The sequence below is a fragment of the Mastomys coucha genome, unplaced genomic scaffold (assembly GCF_008632895.1).
Source record: "Mastomys coucha isolate ucsf_1 unplaced genomic scaffold, UCSF_Mcou_1 pScaffold21, whole genome shotgun sequence".
Classification (NCBI taxonomy): Eukaryota; Metazoa; Chordata; class Mammalia; order Rodentia; family Muridae; genus Mastomys; species Mastomys coucha.
The window spans coordinates 105,827,508-105,838,699 of record NW_022196904.1 but is presented as its reverse complement, the minus strand read 5'-3'; the positions used below and the strand labels follow the sequence as shown (position 1 = coordinate 105,838,699).

General features: G+C 44.8%; 1 non-coding gene across 1 annotated transcript; it reads left to right on the top strand.

Annotated features, from left to right (window-relative positions):
* Nucleotides 1-241: 241 nt before the first annotated feature.
* On the top strand, nt 242-371 carry LOC116104359. The gene has a single exon (XR_004123864.1). It is a non-coding gene; the product is annotated as a small nucleolar RNA SNORA17 (small nucleolar RNA).
* Nucleotides 372-11,192: the final 10,821 nt, after the last annotated feature.

Below are 11,192 nucleotides of genomic sequence, written 5' to 3'. Positions count from 1 at the left end.
TCCAGATTAAAGGTTTATTTCCTGCCTCAACTTCTATATCAAATGCATGTGTCTCCCTACCTCAGAAATTCAGATTAGAAGTGGATTCACCAACTTCAAACCAAGCCAAAAAAGAAAAAAACAAAAACAAAAAACGAACAAACAAACAAAAAAAACCAATCCCTCATAGGTTTGCCCTCCATGTCTGGATTCGAATGAATTCCAGATGAACTCAAGTTCACAACCACGAATAGCCATCACATCTGCCCCAGAGGTGTTGCAGGCATGGCTGCTGTGTCACATGTGTGTCAGTAGGTGGCATAGAGGAGAGAGGCTGTGTCCACACTCAGTGTTCTGAACTCTGAACGTCCAATGATTAGTAGCCTAACACCTGAAAAAAGCTATCCTGAGATGACCACCAGTCTGGTGTCAGCCCACAGCTGCCCCTTGACAAAAAGCTATCCCGAGATGACCACCAGTCCAGCTCTACACAGGCCCGGATGGGCTCCCAGGGTAAGGAGGGAGCCAGAGACTGGAAGAGCACCACCTGGGACTGTTGGCTTAGGGATACAAGCTAAGCCACATGACCCCTGCCTGTTGCCATAATGCACAAGCAGGGCATAGCACTCCTGAGACCATTCCCGAGATGACCCCAGACACTCAGAGACTCTGGGTGCCACTAAGCGGAGCAAGTAATTGATGGAGAAATGGAAGAGAAAGAGAAACAGAAGGATATGGGCACAATAAAGAGAGGCAGAACTAGAAACTCGAGAGTAGTGAGGGACAGCCTGATGTGAATAGCCAACGATGCTGCCTGGGACCAGGGTAAGGCCCTGGCTTATGCTGCCTCCTGGGCCATATCTGGGTCTGTGGCCCTGCAGCAGCAGGGATCAGTTACTGTCAAAGGCCAGGTGGTCATCCCTAGTCTGGACTGCTACCCGGAGACATGTAAATGTGAAAGGTTGTGCAGAACTGACCCTACCCCTCACTTAGGCACTATGAGAGACCAGGCTCTAGGGGCATAAAAGCAGGAGAGCTGACTCTGCTCCTAGCCAGTTGCAGTACTTGGGAGAACAAGCCCTGCACATCACCCAGAAAACACAGTAGAGCTGGCTCTGGTTGATGGAGTTGTGAGTGAGCCAGCATAAGGGTGTGAGTGTGGGAGAGCTGGCCCTGACACTTGTCTGATGGGTGGTGACACAGGCAAGGGAAAGATTACCTCCCCTACCTTCACCCCTTTCCACATATGACAGGTGGGAGAGATGGCCCTGGGGTCATGAAAGCAGGAGAGTAGGCCCAGCACTTCACCTGGGTAGCATAGAACCAGAGCTGGTTCTGGGCGTATGTTGCCAGTAAGCCAGCCCCAAGGGCATGAGCTTGTAAGAGCTGACCCTTGCCAGGCGGTGGTGGTGCACGCCTTTAATCCCAGCACTTGGGAGGCAGAGGCAGGCAGATTTCTGTGTTCAAGGCCAGCCTGGTCTACAGAGCGAGTTCCAGGACAGCCAGGACTATACAGAGAAACCCTGTCTCAAAAAATAAATAAATAAATAAATAAATAAATAAATAAATAAATAAATAAATAGCTGACCCTGATTCTTGTCTGCTGTACAGTGGCACAGGCAAGAGAGAGATGCCTTCGTCCCCTCCCTCAGCACTCACTACCTACCTCAGGTGGAAGAACTGGCCCTGGGGTAATGAGAGTGGGAGAACTGGCTATGTCCCTCACAGGAAAGCATGCCTTGTACCTTGCCTAGGCAGCAGTGTGGAGCTAGCCCTGGTTCAGGAATTTTGGTTGAGCCAGTACTGAGGGCATGAGAGCAAGAGAACTGGCCCACCTGATGGGTCTGCAGAGGCAGGGTGGGAGAGCTTGTCCTAGCAGTGTGGGTATGGGAGAGCTAGTGGACTGACCCACTTCAGATCCCTCTCAGACCCAGATCTAGGGCTTTGAGTTGGCACACCCCAACATCTACCCTATCAATGAACTACTAGAATGTGTGAAGGGATGATCCTTGAAGATCCAAAGCTACAGGATCTCCATGACTCAAGGCAACAACAGGATATCCAAGAGGAGTTTCCCAGTAAGGCTGCAGTATTGATTGTGCAGCAAAAGCCAGAGACCTCATACCAGACCAATGAGTCATTGCAATGAACATTTCCAAGCCAGGTAATGTGGACAAAATGTGTACTGTGGGGCACACTGAGACACATTGAAGCTTCCACAATGAAATATTTTTTTCCTTTGTTGGGGGCCAGAGTTGTGAGGGTGGAGGGTGGCTGCAAGGGAAGGGGGAGATGAGTGAGATACGAAATTCACAAAGAACTAATAAAAAGTTTAAAAAAAGAAGAGCCACCACAGCAGGAATCTGTGAACCCCAGGATCAGTCTTTCTCTGCTTTCCCACCAGGGAGGTTACATGTGTAAGCCACTACACCCCATCCTTTTACAGTTTCTGAGGCTCAAACTCAGCTCCTTCATAAGAACTTGAGTCCTTCTTCTTCTTCTTCCTCTTCTTCTTCTTCTTCTTCTTCTTCTTCTTCTTCTTCTTCTTCTTCTTCTTCTTCTTCTTCTTCCTCTTCCTCTTCCTCTTCCTCTTCCTCTTCCTCTTCCTCTTCTCTCTCTCTCTCTCTCTCTCTCTCTCTCTCTCTCTCTCTCTCTCTCTCTCTCACTCTCTTTTTGGAGTGGAGAACCTTTCTATAGACAAGACAGCAGAGACATTGATAAACAACTTTTTTGATGATCTTTAAGGATTAGCAAAAATTTAGATGGCTCAGCATTAAAGGCTAGGCTTACAACCAAAAATATAATAGTCTTGTATTTTTCAGTGACTTCCGTATATCCACTCCCCAGGTCTTGGAGTGGAAACACAAAGGCAATTCTGACTATTCAGCAGTTAATAGAGGAACATGGACTTTTTTTCAAAGTCCCTCAATTAAATATCATCTTAATTGTCTTTCCTGTGGGAACATATTTATAAGAGTTTGTTTATTCTTTGGAGAGGGGGGCTTTGTATATAATAGTGGCCAAAAATATTCATTCAAATTTCTTCTCTCCTTAGAAAAAACCCAATTGTCATTGTACTAACTAAGATACTTTATATAAAATATTTAAGCAGCTATGTGTTGAGCACGTTGCAAAGTACCCTTTAAGTCTGTATCCCATGAACTTAAAAGCTGTAGCATTTCTTAGGTCTGAAATGTTCTTTTTGGATCTTCTCTTTCCATGCCCAATATACCTCTCTGTTCCCACCTAAATCACTCTCTCACATCTCACCAACATTAATTAGACCACTGACCAATGATGTGAGTTTGTTACCAAATCCCCATACTCCAATCTCTAATGACCCATACTCTAAATATGTCAATGAGGCCTTCAACAGCCCGGCAGACCTGCCTATCTTAGGTAAGCCCAGCAGGTTATTTACAGTCTTAGTCGGGGTTCTATTGCTGTGATAAGGCACCATGACCAAAAGTAAACCAGGCAGGACAGAGTATCTTTAGTTTGCCCTTCCACATCACAGTGCATCGTTGAAGGAAGTCAGGCGGGACCACAAGGCAGAATCTAGAGGGCAGAAACTGAAGCAGAATTCATGGAGGAATACTTTTTATTGGCTTGCTCCTCATGGATTACTTAGCCTACTTTCTTCTACAACTATTGGGGTGGCCCTAACCTCCATGGGCTTAGGCCTACCTATATCAATCATTTAATTGAAAAATAAAAATGCAAGTCAGGCGGTGGTGGCGCACGCCTATAATCCCATCACTTGGGAGGCAGAGGCAGGTGGATTTCTGAGTTCCAGGCCAGCCTGGTCTAAAGAGTGAGTTCCAGGACATCCAGGGCTACACAGAGAAACCCTGTCTCAAAACAAAACAAAACAAAACAAAAAACCAAGCAAACAAACAAAAAAAACAAAACAAAAAAACATGCTCTACAGACTGGCCTACAGGCAATTTAAATTAAGGCACTTTCTGAATTGAGGTTCCTCTATCCAGATAACTATGGTTTATATCAATTTGACAGAGAAAACAAAACAAAACAAAAAACTAGATAGTGCAAACATCATGCTTGCTTCCCTAAGCACTAGGACTTTTGGCAATGGAAGCTTCTATACAATCTAGTGGCCTAATGAAACAGCTCACAACTCCAATTTCTTAGTTCAAATTTCATCCCTTACAAGGAGGGATAGCAGGGCTGGAGAGACAGCTTGGTGACTACGGGCAACTGCTGAGCAAGCGTGAGGACTCGCATTTGAATCCTCAGCACCCGTGTAAAATGATAGATGTGGCTACGCATGCCCCTGTCACCCCAGAACAGTGGTGCTCAGAGAGAGAAGTATCGCTGAGGCTTATGGGCCACTGACCATCGGTCTAGCTCCAGATGCAGTGGGAGATCCTGACTGAAATAAATACAACAGACAATGATAGCACAGGACACTCCAGGTCATCCTCTGGAGGTATGTGCCCTTACAGACAAATACATCTGCCCATGCAACACACATGAGGTAAGGGAGAGCTTATCAATCGATGTGATTTATCTCTCCATGTCTTGACTTTATCATAGGAATACTAGTCACTCCTCTCAGTGGGTGACTGTGGGGCTTAAACACACCTGATACACCAGAACCCCCCAGGGAACGAGTACCATGAGTCATCCAGACTCAAAGTTCCCACTGTTCTTGGTGTTTCCAACAGTGCAAAGCTTCTGTTAAGTGAGTCCCATCTCTTACTGCTGCTGTGTTGTAGCCAGATAAACCAAATTAACCTCAGGCCACTCATTGCCTTTAAATCTTGATTTCAACAGTGCCTAGCCAAGATTCTCTCATCCCCTCAACTCTCTTTTAATATGTCTGCTGATTTTTATTTTCTTAAATAGAGTTAGATTGTTTTCTGCACAGAGGGCTCAGCAGAGAAAATAGGCATGAGGGGAAATTTGTTTTAGCCATTAATGACATCTCTCATGCTTCCAGTGACCTAAGTGGCTACCCCATACTGACCATTCTCACCTCTCATCTGAGCCTAGATTTCCTTTAATCTTAATAGAAACAGTACTGGGTCAACCCCTCACAGCCTGTGACCTCTCCCAACAAAACAAGGCCCCAACACGGGACTCAAAAGTTCAGAGAGCTTCCATGCACAATTGAAAATAAATGCTCACGGAGGTGCCACAGCCAGCACTCAGAATTTGTCTCCAAGTGATTTGCATGCTCCGAGCAATATTCTCCAATGCTTTGGCCCCATTGGGAAGTGATTTGCATTCAGGGAGGAAAGGCTAATATTCCAGTCTTAGCAATTATTGAAACACAACCAGTCAGTACTCCAATAAATTATCCTAACCCAATTACTAAAAACATAGCAAAACATTGCTGTGTGCTCAGGGCCAGTCTGTCCAGGAGCCTGTATTGCCGGGGTAATTAAAAGCACACTAGCAAGGGCTTCAGCTCAAATATTTGGGGGTTTTGTGTCATTTGAATTAGTTCTCTAGGACATAAAGAGAAAGCTCTGTTTACTCCTTGCTCTCTGCACTTCTGTTTTCCCCAGCCTCTGGCTTCTGTCTCTTCCCACTCCTGGCACCCACAGTCTTTCCAATTGATTCCAATCATAGCAGACAAAGTGACTATGCAATCACGTATACACACACATATACACACAGCTTGCTCCCCTTTCTTTCTTTAAAGCAAGTGCTGTGGAAACAGCTCACTAAATGAGCCTGGAAACCTGAGTTCAAGTCCCTAAAATCCAGGTAAAAAGCCAACTATAGCCACATACATACCCCTAACCCCAGTGCTGTGGAGGCAGAGACAGGAGGATCCCTCCGACTTGCTGCCTGAGAGACAGCAATCAGACAGGATGTGTCCTCCTCTGATATCCATGTACCCAAATACATGTGTGTTTGCACTCACCCACACAGAGAGAAGCAAAAGCAGATTTTATCATGTTTTATACCTTTACAAGGTCAGGAACAGTCACATTTCAGGAATAAATCCTACAGTAATACCCCAGGGGTTGTTGTCAAGGGTAAGAAAATCAAGTGTTCCAAAGGCTACACTAACCTCTCTAGTACACAAAATTGATAAGTGTCAAAGTCAAGTTCAGACTCAGGTCTGATCATTTCAAGTTCCCCCTACGCCTGCTGCCCAAGTTATTTATCATTTGTCCATACGTGCTAGACACTAAACTAAACCCTAAGAATATGACAGTGTGAAAGCCAGGCAGATTCCTGTCCTGTTGGACCATGTCTATTCACTATATATTGGTCAGTGTATTAGTCAGCTAAGCTGAAGTGACAAATAAATCCATTCTCTCCATAAGATATAGCAAACATTACCTTCTTCTTCCTACCATATATCAATAGGGGTGAGCTGGGACCATAGAAAATCATATGTCCATATCTTCCTTTAAAGATGATGGAGAAATTTAATGCCCAAATATTTGCTACAGAGCACAACCTTAGCCCCTGCCAGACAGAGGGGTAGAGATGCCACATTGAGAACTACAGTTAGGAGTGCTGCAGTGAATTTACAATCAAGCCAAGTTCCCCCAGAACTCTACTTAGGAGTCTTTCATCTCCAAATGCCATTTCTGTCAGACCACAGGGATCCTAGGAATCAAACCATACATGATCACAGGGACATGTAACGCTCACTCCTTCATAATTAGGCTCATTTCCCCCCACTACCCCAACCCTGCACATCCCAGGAGCTGGCTCAGAAGCCAAGATCTGAGGGTGCAGATGAATTCAGCCTGAAGCACAGGATAGCAGTGGAGGGGCACTCTGCCCACCGAGTTAACTCTTCATAATCACTAGCTAGGCCAGATGTTTTTCAGCAGACAGCCATACTGATGTGGTCCCTTCTCCATCTCATGACTGGTCCTCGTTGCCACCAGTAGTCTCCTCTCTGGCAGAGGTCCAGGGCCAAGCTGCATTAGCTATGTTAGGCTATATAGTGATACTGACAGAAGCCTGTAAATGAACATACAGATGGAAACAAAGATCAAGAACCATAATCTAAACATTTGTTTTTATACCCACAGATAAGTGTAGTCCTCAACCCTCATCAAAAGAACTATTTGCAACAGGCAGAAACTGCCATAAAAAACCACAATGACTCAGAGTGGAGCTGTGCAGCCCAGCCCCACCAGTATATCTACAATACAGCCCCCACACCGAAGTTCCAGGGATCACTGTGGAACAGGGCTGAAAGACTGTAAAACCCAGAGGATTAGGAGAGCATTGGGGAGTTTTCTGTGAGACTGTGTCTCCTAGGAGTATCAGAAGCTGACTCATAAGGTCTTACCAACATGACTATCTAGCTCAACATGATCTGAACAAGGACAGCACCAATGCACAGTCCAGTGTGGAAGGGTAAATCCCATAAGGCCTCAGCCCTAGACAGAGAACTACAGACAGCTAAGAAATGCCAAGATCAGGATGGTCATCCCTGAAAATGCACATACATACATACATACATACATACACATACATACTGCATACATACATGTAACATTAGATAGACAATAAACAAAAAGAGGTCAAATTTTTGAAAAACAATACTAAAAAGTGTGAAGAGGGGTAGATGGAAGAGATTGAAGAGGTGGAAGAGGAAATGATGTATATCATAATCTCAAAAACTAAAAGAAATCATTTTAAAAAGAAAGAAAAGGGGCGGCACTCAGCTCCCAAAGTGGCACAGCAAACTCAGAACTCAGGTCTTTCTTATGCCTGAACACAGTAGCTGGAGCTGGAGCATCCCACTGTCACCAATACAAGAGCAAAGACCTTGAGTTCATGGCCCAACATCCAAGGTGTCCAAAACTTGTGCTTCCCAGGAGCAAAGATAAGCAATTTTTTCCTTGGTCTAAGGAGTCACCAAACTCAATGCAACTCTGAATCCAAGAGCAGCCAATGTGACAAAAGAAAGTAGTTTAAAGTGACTACTATGCTTCAGAATGCAGATTACAAATACAGATTATGAACCCCTACAGTAGCACACTTCAATCCAAGATGACACCCCCTTTAATCTTCCAGGAGTATTATAAATAGGGTTGTGTGGGGGGCATGGGCAATGATAGGGTATAATTTTAATTTTTTAAATTTTTACTTTTAATGATAGTTTTTAAGTGCTTTAACCTCTCTTTTAGCCCACCACCCACCAGAGGTAGTGGAAAAGAAAGGATACAGGGGAAGTGGACCTGTTTAGAAATGGTTCTTTGGAGCCAAACACCATCTGTGTTGTCTGGAAATCCACAGTTGAGTTCACAGGTCAGCACCAGCATCTTGATCCACTCACCAACACTTCACAGATACACCATCAGTCCAGTTCGGTAGAGTTGGGATAGCAAACACAGATGAGCAGTGGTGGCAAGACCTAGCAGAAACAGGAAGGCCTCAGCCCCAACACAAGTCAACAAGAGGGACCAGCGCCAACAAGAACGTAAAAAATAAATTAATTAATTAATTAATTAAATTAAATAAAAAAGTTTTCAGCTGTGCTTCTCTCAGGGAAATGAAGACCAACAAAGACTCAAGACCAACAAGCGTTATACAGCTAGCTCTAGAAGCAAGACAAGCTTAGCCTCCATCACTGTCTATTTTATAGCCCCTCCAAACATCTTGCTTCAACATGTTTTGTCTCAACACTTGAGTCTATCTCAGCTGACATTACTGTACCAATCATCTGAGTCCATACAAGCAACAACAACAACAACAACAACAAAAAACTATAATACACTCCCAAAAGTTTTTGATATGGTTCTGTCTGTAGAGTCCTGACAAATAGAACTCAACTACACAATGTAAGGCAGACAAATACATACATGTTGTTAGGGAAAAATTCCTCATCACTTGTCCTTATATGAGTTTACTTTAACAGAACATCCTTTCACCTATGTCTACTTCAACAAAACATGTTTGCCTTAACAAAACACCATTCAACACAACTGACTTTCCAAAGAATTCTTAAGTTTCCACTTCAACAAGGTCTCATGTCATCATGGCTAGCTTCAAATTCCATATTTGGCTCAGGCTGACCTTGAATGTCTGATAATGCCTGCCTTTACTTCCCGAGTTCTGGGGTTTCAAGAGTGGTACACTACCACTTTTGGCAAGCTAAGTATTTTGTGGATAAGAAATCTGGTTTCCCAGAGAGTGAGTGGGTTGTCCAGGGTCACAGAGTTCAGGAGAGGCTGAGCACATATGGAGGCCCTGTGCTGTCTGATGCCTACTTCCTATTCATATGGTGCTTGCTTCAGCATCTCAGAGACAAGCAAAGCAAGCAATTCTGAAGACAAAACACACACACACACACATGCTTGCATGCATGCACATAGTCATGTGCTGTGCCTGACAAACCAATTAGTTCTAGATCAAGGCCACACCCATACCCTACCCTGGTAGCAGTGGAGAATGAGAATGAAAATAGAGAAAAGAAGAAAGATAAAGGAAAAAATGAAAGGAAAATGACAGAGGAAAAAGTAGGGGAGGGGGCACGAAGAGGAAGAAGTAAGACCACCCTTGGTCTCAGTGTCCTATTTCATAAATTCTTTACAGATATCACTAAAAGATACCACAGACTCACAGTCCAAGGCTCAGAAGGGTCAAGGCTTCCCCCAAGGTCATGGTATTAGTTACTTTTATATGTTGCTGTGATAGAATTGTCCAAAAGCAGCAAACAAGAAAACAGGATTTATTCTGGCTCACAGTCTGAAGGAGAGACAGTCGCCACAGTAGAGAAGCCATGGAGGTAGAGGCTGCATGGCATTAGGAGTATGAAATGGCTTCCTCACCTCTCCACCAATATAGAAATAGAGGTGGAAACCAGAATCTGCCATAACCCACAATGCCTACCAATCCCACCCCTGGAAACCCCTTTCCTCCAAAGAGGTCCACATTCTTAAATGATCCATGGCTTCCAAAACATTGAACTGGTGTCCAGCTGTTCAACCACAGGAGCCTGTGGGGTGCACTCTATAACTAAACCTAGAGAGAGCAGGTCAGTGGAAAAGTCAAGACTTAAATATACATTTGAGCTCCAAATCCACTCCCTAGGTCAGCTACTGCAACTGAAACAAACAAGATAGACTTGGCATGAACCAGAGCTCCAGGGGAAATGGCACCGCTTCCTGCCCTTAGGAAAGCAGCAAGCATATGTGGCTTCCCTCCAAAGGAGGTTTCTGTCCTACAGACTTACAAGATGCCCTCTTTCCCAGCTGTTTTCAGTACTAGCTGTGAGCCGCGCACACCAGCACACAGCATCTCTAGAGAACTGTTTCCTCTGGCATCAGGGTTGGACTAATACTACTGAAATTTGACCCTCTAGAGTCCCCAAGGAGCATTTATACAGATAACCCCCTTGTGTCTCAGCTCCATACACCTACCCTGCTCTGTCCACCCCATCCCAGTGGCAGAGCACATTCCTGATAACTCATTTGCCCAGGAATCCTTCCCCAGGCTCTTATTTCTGCAGAAGTGGGCCTAAGACTCCTCATCCCTGCCTCTGCTCCCTTGAGGTGCCTCAACACAAGCATCTAACTTCCCTTTACAGCCTCCAAAGAAGGAGAAATAGGGAGAAGGTGAAAGGATGGAGCCATGGGAATCCAGGCATCTGAAAGGAGGCAGCCAACTCCACCAGGCCAGTAGTGCCCAGCCGCCCCCACGTCCACCTGCCCTCGGCCCCATGCACTTTGAGTAATTAAGAACAGATGGCCCATCGCCTGTGCCAAGCCTCATTAACTCCTTAATGCTGCTCTTCTGGAGGCCGGACGGTTGGCCGGAAAAGCCAGCTTTGGAGGTCACCTGACTAAATGATGTCCCTCTCAGGCTGGCATCTGCCTCTGTTATTCACCAAAACTACCACTCATGACCAGATGGGCTGGAAAATGGGCATGGACAGGCCTTAGGAGAGGGGGAGTATGCTGTATGAAACGACCCAGGTCTCTGCGGCCTTGAATAAGCCACTGAATGTGGGTGTCCATTCTATACTAACAAAAATGCTTATGGTAATAATAACAATAAAATAATTTCATATTGTTCTCATGGTGAGGAGTATTTCTTTAATGATGATAGTAATTACTTTGGTGCTAATGGGTACACAGAACCCAACATGTTGCAGGTGTTATTTTAGTCAATCTTCATAACTGTTCTTTGAGATGGGATCTCTCAGGATCTTTGTATGTAAAAGCATTTCTGGGAAGATGTGAACAAACCCCAAGTAGGGAACC